The 12,913-nt window shown below is 42.8% G+C and overlaps 1 long non-coding RNA gene across 2 annotated transcripts in view; it reads right to left on the bottom strand.

Moving 5' to 3' along the window:
- Positions 1–12,913, bottom strand: part of LOC148388256 (uncharacterized) — a 42,793-nt gene that overhangs the window by 18,149 nt on the left and 11,731 nt on the right. Inside the window, exon 4 of one of the 2 annotated variants that reach the window (XR_015861965.1) lies at positions 11,544–12,286. The exons of the other annotated variant lie outside the window; for it this stretch is intronic. This is a non-coding gene — a long non-coding RNA (uncharacterized LOC148388256). Of the gene's footprint in view, positions 1–11,543; positions 12,287–12,913 lie in introns of those variants that run through there. 2 annotated transcript variants of the gene reach the window in all.

Below are 12,913 nucleotides of genomic sequence, written 5' to 3'. Positions count from 1 at the left end.
TTTCTCGGGACACCTGCACTACGACCTTTGCCAAGATGGCCACAGTCCCTCACCATGTTGTCTCAAATGTAATTTGTCGATGATTGAAGACAGTTTGATTTGGACATTTTCTAAGGCTGAGTGCTCTCAGAGAGAAAATCTAATTTTAAAAAATGCAATAAAAATCCTCTTTTCTTTTTCTTGAAATGTCATTTTCTGACATTACCATAAAAAAAATCAGATTGACCAAATCTTAACGAGCTATGCTATTTGCTGGAGTGGATTTTGACCTTTGACGACATTTGGTCTGCGGGGTAGGGATGTGGGGGGAATCACCCAATAAATGAAGGGACGTATCCAATGAAAGTAAAAATTGGCATGGTGCAACAAATCCGATTAGACTGCGCAGTCAGTCACTAGTGGGAAACGCGGCTGCCTCGCACTTCAGAGGTTCCCCGTTTGTTTTTGACAACTACGACCAGTATATTTTTTCCCCGTGCTTTGATGTTGGATCGCAAAGTATTCTGGGAAACGAGTGCTGCCCTGCTTCCTTGCAAGAAAGCGACAAAATTGCACAAAGCAGACGCCCGCAATGCAGCTGACGACAGTTGCGGCCCCGACTCGCAGGGTAGCGGCTACTTTCTGATGACGCGTCGATGTCGACGTCCACTGTGATAGATGGCGAAAACATATCCTTATGTGTGTGTGCGTGAGTGTGCGCGAGCGTTATTTAGCGCACGGCATGCAAATGTTTACAGACGTGGAGCACTAGATGAAGATAAGCGTGGAAGTGCGACGTGTCCTTGAGGCTTTGAAAAGCAGATCCATTTAGATAGAAAGCAAGACGACGACGACGAGGACGCCTCTCATATCTACACCGCCTTTGGAGATAGCATCTTAGCAAAGTAGCCTGAATGTTGATGACGATCCAATTACCACGGCTGCCGACCATATTTGGAGGCGGGATTACTTACTTTTTTTGTAACGGTTTTAGTTAATGACTGCTTTTTTCACAATAACTGGTGACAATTGGCGAGAAGTTGTGAAAAATATGTGCATCGTACAGGTAAAGTTAAAACAAAATATGTTTTCTTAAATTGTACTATTTTTAGAACAAAACTGTAATCTCATAGGAACATGTTTTTTCTCCTAACTGTACGGCAAGGCACCTTCATGAAGTTCCTTGAATGTGTCGCTGACTATTGCGAGCTTTTGTCGAATCCCTGCTGAGAGGAAGACGAATGACATCAGGAAAAAAAAAAAAAAAAAAAAAAAGAAAAAGAAGCTGCCGAGCACCGGTGTGTCAAAATGTACTAATGTATTCACGCTCATGTACGGCCGCCATTTTGTGTACGTTTGAAGGTGAGGACGGGCGCGGCATGCTAGCAGCTAATTAGCAGTGCCGAGCTGGACAAACATCCTCAGCGGATGGACGTGCATGCCGGCCCTCATCAATACAATTAGAGAAATGCCGCGCCTACAAATACACAAATCAGAACTCATTGATTGGCAGAGTTTTCTTTTTTCCAAGAAATAAGTCTGACTCTTGTCCAGAAAATCTAATGCAGTCTATACAATGCGAAGGAATAGTAAGGCCACACTGAACAGAAATGTCCAACATTTTTAAGGTTTTTTTTTTTAAATGTTCTTTTCCCTGCAAGCGCTGACCGAGTGGACATGGCCAAAAGTTGTTGGTGTTGGTCCTCAGTTGAGCAGGTCAGCGTCTTAAATACCTTTTATCGCCTAATTCCCTTTTTAACGCCATTAAAATATGCAAAGAGGCTAACGCTAAGCGCCGCTGCCTACATTATTTATTCCCCTGAGAGAAAAAAAAGTGTTTTATCAGCGCTTAAGCTGGGCTTTACTTCACTTTTTGAAAATGTTCACATTAACCAAAAGTGGAGAGCGGACGTTTTTTCTTTTCTTCCCGTCTTACCTCTTTCCCATGTTTGCTTAAAAAGCGCAAGGCGGACGGTTTTGAACGGAATCACTGCAGGCAATGCTAAAAGCCAACGAGTTACATCATGTTACACGTGATTTAAGTAGTCTGTTCCTGGTCAAAGTGTCCCCTAGCTTGACGCTAATAATTAGCCCATGTTACCAAGTAGCTGTTTCTGTTTAAATTTGAATGGATTGAAAATGTATTAAAATGAATAGCAAACGCATTCAAATCATTATTAAAGTATGGTTCAATAGAAGCGGATACAATACAGGATTATGGCTTTTTTGGGGGGCTGATATCAAATCAAACACTGAACATATGACAGTGGGTGTCTTCTACACAGATACTCACACGTGTGCTTGCCAGCCATGGTGACTGCAAAGTGACAGGTCAATTGGTCATTTGTGTTCGGTTAAAAAGGCCAAAGAGGCTCGCTAGCAGCAGCGTGCTAAAAGCTCTCAACTGCAAAGTAGTCTCTTCAGCGAGTGCGTGTGCACACGCGTGTGCGTGTGTAAAGACTACTTAATGGAAGTGGCTCCGCACTCTGACAGCTGAGTGGAGAGCATCAAGCATAGGCGGCGAATCCAACACACACAAAAATCAGCACTTTGGCTCTTAGGAAAAGTTAGTCGTGAATTAGCCATTCATTGTTAGCGGTGCCTCAGGAAGATAACGTTCATGTATTTTATTTAACCTCATTCAATGTTTTGTTTCCTGTATTTTGATCTTGTACAAATTTTCCTTTTTTATATTTTTCATAAAATTGTATGTCTTAATTTATTATTTTTTTTAGATATTTTTTCATTCTAATGAAATATTAATATGTTCTTATATTTTGATTTATTTTAAACATAGCCTAAGGCAGGGGTGCTCAATACATCAATCGCGATCGACCAGTCGATCGCCAAGCTACTACTGGTAGATCGCATGACGTTAAAAAAAAAAAAAAAAATGCTGTATGCTAGAATCCAGCCCATCACTTGATTGACATACAGGTAGGCCTGTCGGGAGGCAATCACAGTGAACTGCACATGCGCAATAGACAGTGACTACAACCCCTCACCGCAGCATGTTTAACGGCCGCGCACACACAAACCGCCAAAGTTTATAAGCTAATCCACGCACGCACTCGCTTTTTTCTTTTAAACAAAAGAAAGTTTATGACCATCTAAAATGAGTGGGGTTGCTGGACCAAGTAAGAAGCCAAAAATGTATCACTTTCATACGGAATGGGAGTTGGACTTTTTTCTCACAATGTCATTTTCTAAGTGTGTTACAAAAATACACGCACTATATTGATTATTTATTTTATTGTAGTGGGTAGATCTTTGTGACTTGGTCATTTTAAAAGTAGCTCGTAAGCTGAAAACGTTTGAGCACCCCTGGCCGAAGGACTTTACGACAATGCGGCGGGGCACAGCTTTGCGTGTGTTCCTTGGACGCGTTTTTAAAATGTCAGGTGGTTGTGGAGGTGTCAGATGAGACATGCAGCGGTTCGTTATCCGAGCAGCGGCAACATGTCAGGTTTTGCACGAGACGAGCAAGCGTCTTTGAAGCGAAGATAGCAGACAGCTTAGCCTGGGGCCATGAGCGGGACCTCCATTCCATAATAGTAATCGTAATAATAATACTAAAGAGCCGCTGTCATGTCAACCCGCTGCCATCTTTTTCTTCCCCTTCTCATTGCAGGCCTTTCAGCGAAAGCACTTTGCCTCGGGTAAAAACGTACACAAGGAATCCTTTGATCAGGTTTTTACCTTCGAGTAACCTCTCACAACATTTCGTGCATGTAGGCACTTTTTATTTTTATTACTGACCACGCACTTCCTGGATGTTCCATCAAAAGTACTTTCTGCAACTCTCCTCCTTCTATGCTGCAACTTTGCATGTGAACATCACATTTATTGTGCCACACAACTTCAAAATCATTCCATGCAACTCTAAGAGACCATTTGTACTACAATTGCATATGTGCAGTACTTTATCATACGTTTCATGTCTATCCATCTGTAATGAAGCATATTTACGCCATATTTATTAGCTTTAATGTTGGATGTTTGCATCGCACTTAACGCCAGCGTCACTTATTTACTTCATGGTTCGAAGTCATGGCCATGGCAGCAGAGGACTATGTGAATAATTATCATGTGCGCTGAGGCGAGCCATACGCTTTCTTTTTTTAGAGTGACTCATTTGCGCACACACCCCCCCTTTAAAAAGACAAATAGCACGGGCCAAAACTAATTAGCAACCAGGAAGTAGTTAGACGCCCTTTAAAGAATCCGACCTGAGGCGGGATTTCATTGTAGAGAGAGCGAGGAGATGAACCCACCCTCTTTCATTAAAGGGGGGGACATTCCTGGAGGGGTGCAAGACCTGACCCCACCAAATAGCCCACCCCCCACCCGCATCGCCTCCCTCTACCCCCTTCGGCGCAAAGTGCAAGGACGCATGTGTCGTGAAGCACCAGCCTAGTCGGGCCTGACGCGTGCACCACCTCTGGCGCTGGGGAAGTCCACACGGACCTCTAGGAGACGAAGGCAAGGACGCCAAAGCTGTTTCCTCTGCTTCACCGCCAAATTAAAAGTGTCCAAATCCTGCCTCATGGTCAGCACAAACACACAAAACAGCTATGGCAGCACAGAAGTGCAAATAGTAGACGCGGCTACCCGTTTATGTGGCATGTCTTGGCAGCACCGCCGGGGTCATGCCACCCCCGTTGTCCCTCGCGGCTGGCTCGTTCTCGTGGCGGCCGAGGGCCTCGCCTGGCGTTCATTAACCCCGCACTCGGCAATCAGGCCACAGGGCCGGGGGGGTGATGCCCCTCTTTAGCAAATCACGTTCCCTCTAAGCGGCGGACTTCCTTAATTAGGCGCCATTAGCATCTAGCATGTCAAGCATGGACGCCGCGACTTTCATTTGCATAGCAGCATGTAGAAGGACAAACACCAAAAGGGCAGAACAAAGCTAACCAAAACGATGCTTTAATGGTGCCATTTTCAGTTTCTAAGGCAACCTGTGGAAGCAGGAAACTAGTTTGGTCTGAACTAACAAAATGCAATTTTTTAAGTGATTATTTATTTTGTGGACTTCTTGTTGTCTTCCTCTGGCAGCCTGTTTTGGCGACGTGCGTGCGTCATCAGTCCGACTCCCACATCCACAATTGGCTGTTTTTTTGTTTTTTTTTTTGCTACCCCGTGTTTTAGCCCATTTCTCCGCCACCTCGTCTTCCTTCTGATTATTATTACCACAAGCAGCCTAATGACAAACTCGCCATGCGCTTCACGCGCCGCGGCTAATGGCGCGTTTGCCTCCCTCGTGCTAATGCTGGCGCCGCTGCGGTGTTTGCGCGCCTTTTATTTGGCGTGCCGACGTGGCGCCACAGTGAAGCCGCGTTGATGCCTCGCATGTATTCATGGAGGCGGCGCGGGTCAGAGCGTCACCAGCCGGCGGCCTGCTGTTTTTATTCAGGGCGCAGCGGGCGTACGCGCGCACCTGATACCAAATGAAACAGGACGCGCTAACGTCGGCTAAATGAAAGGTTTGCTATGGCAACAGGCGTCTGCTCAATGTTGACGTCGCTGGCTGGGCAAAGGGCAGCTGCCTGCTTAAATTGTCTTTTTTTTTTCTCACTTGACATTATTTGGATTCCCATAAAAGAGTCAGGGCGCAAGGTTCCATGTGGTGCGCTGTTTAGTGGCATACCAGTCTCATTGCACCAGAATAAAAATCCAAGCATTGGATACATTTACGTTTTGACAATAATGAAAGTAAAGGTTTTTCTTATGCATCATGAAAAAAATATCTTGTTTTGTATTTGGACAAAGTTTGTTCTTGTGTGTGTTCTTGTGATGACTTCATCTCTCAATATAATCGCGTTTTAATGTTGCCACTTGCACAGGCGGCAGATGAAGGCCAGCAATGACCATCGTGATCATAACGGGCGGCCATCATCACTCGCTCCATCCAGCTAATGTTTAACATTAAGAAGCCGCCACCACCATTAAGACATTTGTCCCTTTCTCTTTGGTGGCTGCTGAATGTGGGCCATCGCCGCCAGTCATGTGTCCGTGTGGCTGCGACGGCAGCAGGCGGGGTTACGTTCATGTCATTAACATTTTGGCCTCACAGCAATAATTAGCACAGTAGCTGTGTCACTACACAAACTCATTTCAAGATGTTTTGCCAGACTATTTCTGAGCAAGATTTCAGAATAGACAAGTACAATATTGAACCATGCAATATTTTGTCAAAGGAGTTGTTTTTTGTGGAAAAATTTGAATTTAGATATTGAAATGTAAAAAAAAAAAAAAAAAAAAATCACCTTCACAAAACACTTCATTTTTAGCGCATCACTAAGCCTCCCTCATGATGATCTCGGTGGATGTCGAATGTGGGCCACATGAGGCAATGAGTTATGTTAATGCATGGGAGGAAGGTGGGGGGGGCAAGGGAATGCATTCATTTCATTAGCACTTTGGCCTTACAGCAATAATTAGCAGAGTAGGTGTGTCACAAGCAATCATGTTGCCGCGTTGCGCTTCATTATTCAGATTTTTGTCGGGAGCGGAGTGGAGGGGAGGGACGCCAACCCCCCTTCACCCCATGTGACACAAGTCGCCCACGGACGACAGGATGGAGATGGCGGTCGCGAGCACGTGCGGGGCCTGCTGGCAGCGGCCTGGCATGTCCGCGGCTCACGTTGGCCACTAATTAGCACAAAGTAGCTGGTCAGCGCAGGAGGGCGCGGCACTAACGAGCGGTCGTGGGACTCCGGCGGCGGCGAGGGGAGGGGGGCGATTTCCTGTCTTTGGCCCTGATTAGCGGGGCTGAGGGGAGGACTGAGGGAATGAGATGCTACCGACAAACAACAATAGCGCTCTTATCAACAAAAATCAAACATACTTTGGAAGTTTTTTGTTTTGTCAAAGAACATTTCTTTGTGCCTCGACTGTAGCAAACGTGTTGCGCAGGACGCTTAAATAGAGCATATGAAATTGCCAGCATTTGAAATGTAGACCGCGTAATTACGTGTGGATCCAGATAAGGACGCTTTTTCCTTCTCTGTACACTCACAAAGTATGTAGATTTGTGTGTGCGCGCGTAAAAACCCTGCACCCGAGGACCCGCGTGATGGTGTCATTACGAGACGATAAGTTGCACAAAAGTGAGCTGGCGCCGCCCGAGGACACTCGAGCAGCGGCGCCATCGCCTCGGCAGCCAGCCCAGGATGACCATTACAACAACAACGATACTGATGATGAGAATGAAGATTAGCAGAGGAGGATGGACAACTTTTGTAATTAAATAATGTTTTTTTAAAAAAATTAGGACTTTTATGCTGGTATCTGTTGAAAAAAAATGTGAGAAAAGAGTTGTAATATTTATTTCCTAATATTTTGTTTAGATTTTAGCCATGTTTCTTAAGTCATCTATTTTTTTAAAAGTAATTTTTCATGGGATTAAAATTGATAAAGATGACTTTCTTTCTCGAAATGTTTTTAAAATTTGGCATTTTCTTCAAAATATAGTTATTTTCTCAAACAATATCAATCTTTTTTGGGGGTCATTTTTCATGAGGAAATGAAAATTGATGGTTTTCTTTCTAGAAAAATCTTTGGGGCACGATTGCTTTGTCCAAAAGATTCATTGGTGAATCATTTGCAGGCATGTAAAAAAAAAATTGTAAGCTGAGACACATTTTCCTTAATTACGCTGTCGGCTTGGACGCGTGCGCGCATACAAATAGCTCATCAGACCGCCGCTTCATTTGAAAAAGTACGAAGACGAGCGTTTGTTCGCAGGCTCCGTGACGAACGAGGGGGCGCTCTTATGAATAATTCCCAAATCCTCGGCCATCAACTTTTAAAGATATCGTAAATCGTCTTTAAGTAGCCCGCTTGGTTACGGCGGGGGATGCGCCACGGATGCTAATCAAGCCCAGACGGGCTACCTTGATGGAAATGTGACCTCAGCAAAAAAAGGAAAAATGATTAATTAATGAAAAATAACATCTTGATCAAATTTCAATAGCACGCTTGCCACCGATTGCCGTCACTTCTTGCGTGTTATTGCTCTTCTTTAACGGCATGAATCTTCAAAACGAGGTCATTACCGGGTTACTGCCTGTCACCAAAGGGAAAAATAATTTGCAGCAGGTGACATGACAACACGACTCATCATATCGAGCGGAGACGATACGAACACCGAGCAAATACAAGCCAAGCGCAACTTTAACAGCGGAAGTCAAACTATCAGCGGACATCGGAATTTGATTGGCTTCAAAATTTGGATTACAGTTGACCTGCCTCAATTGCTGTCAATATGTAAGAACCACGATTTACAAACACCATATTCAAATATTCACTAGACTTGTTTTTATAGCATACTATATGGCATCGACTTTTAACTTTTAAAATATGTATAATCACATTTAAACGTGTACAAAAAAGTTGTATTTTGGAGGAAACAATCTTCAAAAAATGTCAAGAAAGATTATGAACTTTTTCAAGTCACAACTGAAAATTTTTACATGACAAAATCTGGCTTGTTTCTCCCGGACTTTGTATTTTTCGAGAATTTGTGATTTACGCACTGGCTTGCCATTTGCACACCGGCGGGGCATTGTCGTACTTGCCGCCTCTCGAGCGCTCCTAATTGGCACCTTCGGACGCTCCGTTTAATTAGCACGCTTGTCGAGAAGAAAGGCCAGCCCAGAAGATTATTTACTCTCGTTAATGGAGGCTCTCTGCCACCGCTGCCGTTAAAGGTTAACGCTGCCTTGTCGTATCGTTTACCGGATAAAGTGTTGCCGCTTCACCTTCGACGAGGGTGGGAATTTTCAACGGCGCCGCGTTAAACCTCTGAAAATTTGGCTTTTATGTGACCACCCTCGCCTTTGTCAAGGCAAAGTAAAAGAAAAGGCACGGACTCAGGTGCGACAGTGTACTTTTCCAGAAACTTCCGTTTAATCCTGGCATGTAAAACTGATCCGTTTCATTTGAAGCGAGAGAGTGCGATTGGTGAGGGCTGACCCCGCCTTTGTCTTGGTGGCGAGCCGGCTGATTAAAAGCGTGCAAACGTTAACCTGGCGACTGAATAAAAGTGGAAATTAAAGCGCTATCTAATTTAATCCCGTCTAAGAAAGAAGAATTTTGGAATATCCTACTATAAAGATAATTTCTTGGGCATAATCTTCCGACATCTTCCTTTGTGTAACGCTTACCTGCAAAATGGCTGCCGTCTTTGATTCAGAAGAGTTGTCAAGCCTTCAATGATTTTTCTTTAGGGTGACAAGTCTTTTCTTTTCAGAAAAAAGAAATTTTCTAAAAATAACTTTTACTCAAGGGCGGAATGACTTATTTCTTGAATTTCTTTCATCTCTCAGAGCATTGATTTGTAGAAAACGGTCACAATAGCCAAAAAGTATCTGATGCAAATAGTAGCTGAGCACAAACTACAACTAATGATTCATTTCACTTGTGAGCGGATATTGTTCAAGAACGTTTTGAGTGATAAATGCAAGTCTGTCTTATCCGAACTTTGGTGTTTGTTTTTTGTGCTTTGTTTGAGTTGTCTCTAAGCGCAGTTGCCGGCTTCTGAGAATGATGACTTGTTGAGCAGCACACGTGTCGCCGCTGTGAAAAGTCGCGACAGATAGTGTCTGCCCACCGCGACTCGGCGCATTTTTCAGCCTCCACTAGAGAGGAGTACTTTTTTTTTTTTTTTTCTCTCTTTTAGGATGGTCCCCTCTGCAGGCTGATAACTATTTGTGCAGGATTAATGTCCCAATCACTGCCTCCTTCTCCTCCCCCACTGACACATCAGCGTTAATGACCTTGATCTAAATCAACAGGAGGCGTGGAGAGACGCTGTTATTACCCGCAAACGTGGCCGTACATCAGACGCCCGCCCGATCACACGCTCGCTCGCCACGCCGCCGACGATATCTGCCGCATCAGCACATCTTTTCGCAGCGTTACCCTACCGGCCAAATGGAAGCCAAGCCACGCAAAGCTAAGAATAGTCAGTAAAACTTTGCTGTCACGCTCCGCTCATACACAGTGACCAAAACATGTTGTATTTTGAATTTGGTGGCAAAGAGGCAAAGGGATATGAGGAGGTGACCTTGGAAGGACTTCTTGGAAGGACATCTTGAAAGGACCAAAGTGATGTGACTTTTTGGGCCGACTCCCTGTGACTTTTCAGGCTTGGCTTTTCAATTCACTCGCATTGAACTTTTCTGAATGTCAGCTATAAGTACGCTCATTCATCAGCGAACATATTTTGTTGTTAGCTGTTAGACATGTGCGAGCTAATTGGCGCTTTCAACTACTTTTAATTGCTCTGCTCTCCTTGAAAGCGCCAATAACAACAATTAGGCCAGCGCTGATTGCTGTGATGGCAGCCGTATTTCATTCAAGACCGCTCCAAGGCCAGCTTTTACGAGCCTCGTTCCACGCAAAAGTGCGCTCATTAGTGAAAAGGCAAGAGTGCGGGAAAGAATAAAAACGAGAATCCACACGTTTGTTTATAGATTAATTATTGGTGCCGATTGTTTTTCGTTGCATAAAGATTTTATGTCATCACACGCATGAAGGCCGGATCAGCTTTCCGACAAGCGGGAGGGTAAACAAAAACAGCTCTCAGCTAGCAGGGTTAGCGATACCTTGGCACGTGTACATTGTTGATTTTTATTCAATGGAATGAAACCAAATCTACGTCCAAGAAAGCTTTCTTTGTAAAAACATCTTGAGAATATCATTATTTACCTAATTAAGCAGCAAAGCCAAAGTAATTAAATTTTCATTTAAAATCTGAGTTCTTTTCTACATGTAACAATTAATGATCAACTTGTGCATTTGACAGTTTTTTTAAAGTGTGTTATTACAATAATCACTTTGGTTTGTGCGCGTTTTAGGCACTTTTAGTTAAAAAAAAAAATTAATAAAAATTTTCTCCAGAGGAGCAATTTTCTATGATTATAACCAAGTGAATTAAAATCCATGTGAAGGTGATTATTTCTATTATACACGTTAATTCTCTCACACACACAAACACACACACACACACACACACACGCACACGCACACGCACACACACGCACACACGCCTCCTTTTATTTGGATTTCTGTTCTCCTTTGATATTTCATAATGCTTATTATCGCCTTTTCATTTTGTGGCCACTGATGAGCATCAGGCTGCAAATGAACAGTAATTGCCACCCCATAGCTTTGATCCCACAATACACGCAAGAGTCTTTTTAACAGCGACACGCATTAGCAAAAGCGCACTTTGTTTCTTCTTTTCTGTGCTTCCAACGCATTCATAGGACAATCGATATGTCCATTTGTGCCTCTTACTCCAATGAATGGCATTAGTACTGTGAAAAATAACACAAAATTTGCCAACCTGAGCTTTGATTATTATGAAAAATCAGGGCGTATTTGGCCACCTTCCCTCGCAAGAGTTTGCACTGAATTGGCTCCTTGTTGAGCTACTTTCTGCTCCATTCCGGGCATGGGGCCTCAAAGGTTTTTGTGAATGACATGTTACACCAAGTTTTTTTTTGTTCAACAGTCAAACTGGTGCCAGGGGTTCTTTTTTTAAACTTTTGAGCCATAATATTCACCACAAAATGGCTGCTTCAAATCAAAATGGCTGCCTTTCTCAATTTTTCAAATTTTATTTTGTACATTTATTCTCAAACAATTTTTCACACATCTTATGTCAAACTGGTGTCAGGGGGCTAATTTTTTGCTCGATTTGTTGTCATATATCTGTTTTGTTTTTGCTCATGGCCGACCACCGGGAAGCATCTGCTGACTGACCTTTAAAGTTGTTCCCATCTGAAGGTGATTAAATGGTTTACTAAGGAATTAACGCACAACAACTGTTTGGGGTTTGGCTCCCATATGCACTTTATCTCTCATTCCAAAACAAAGTAAAGCAGAATATATTGAGATCATAAAATACAAATAGAACATACTGAAAAAAATAAGCTGTAATTACCGTACTCCTAACTGATTATAAATTTAGAACATAGCGTTTACCATTTTGTTTCTAAAGAGCACCATATTTCCTGCTACATTGTCTGTGAAAACTATTGCTAACTACTAAAGTTGTTCAAATCGCTGCAAAACTTTTTAATTAAAAAAAATACAGGAACACCTTGGTCTGTACGAAGGTAAACAATGTTGTAAACATACTATAAAATATTGATATGGTGCTGTTGTTAGCTAATGCTAACATTATGCTCCTAAAGTGGGCCTGTTATCCATCTGGAAAGGTAGTGTTAGGGTTAGGGTTAGTTCCTCCTCACGTGGTAGTGTTAGCATTAGCGGTGGCCTTCTGGCAGGAAAAATCCTGGCAAAGACAAGCAATGTATCAATCTATCCGCCGCTGATTTACCACCGTCTTGGCTCATTAGGCTTAAATGCATTGCTAGGATCACCATTATCACCATAATGTGTCATAAATAACTATGGGGAGAAAAGAACATTAGCATCATTTATGCTAATCACTGATTTGTAACCTTGTGATGCTAATGGACGAATTAAACGCATCATACAAATATTGTGAATATGTCATTATGCCAAAGCTAAATATTGAATTCTTGGTTATTGTTATCCAAAAAGCATGTTGAAACGTTTCATTGGCAGGCTATGCTAACAAGTGATGACTTAATTTTTTTTTAAACAAAAGTTCTTCCTCCAGTAAAGTACCCTCAAAAATCGATCTTAGTTTATTTTCACACAAATCATACATATTTAGTATGTTAAATAACAAGCTAACACATTTAAGGACAAAATCATGACATTAAAGGTCTGATTGGCCTGAGTACGCTACAATTTTCCAACATGTACGCTAACCATAGTAACTAACTAAAAATATGGAGAAGCTAGGCTAACATAAAGAGTGTGCGGGGGGGGGAACAGAGTAAATCATGCGGTTTTGGTCAATTAAGATGTGGCTCCAATGTCGGGGCGTCTG

Source organism: Syngnathus floridae, chromosome 13 (assembly GCF_059516105.1).
Source record: "Syngnathus floridae isolate MCC-2025c chromosome 13, RoL_Sflo_1.0, whole genome shotgun sequence".
Classification (NCBI taxonomy): domain Eukaryota; kingdom Metazoa; phylum Chordata; class Actinopteri; order Syngnathiformes; family Syngnathidae; genus Syngnathus; species Syngnathus floridae.
The sequence above is the reverse complement of the archived record's forward strand: the minus strand, read 5'-3'. Positions and strand labels throughout refer to the sequence as shown.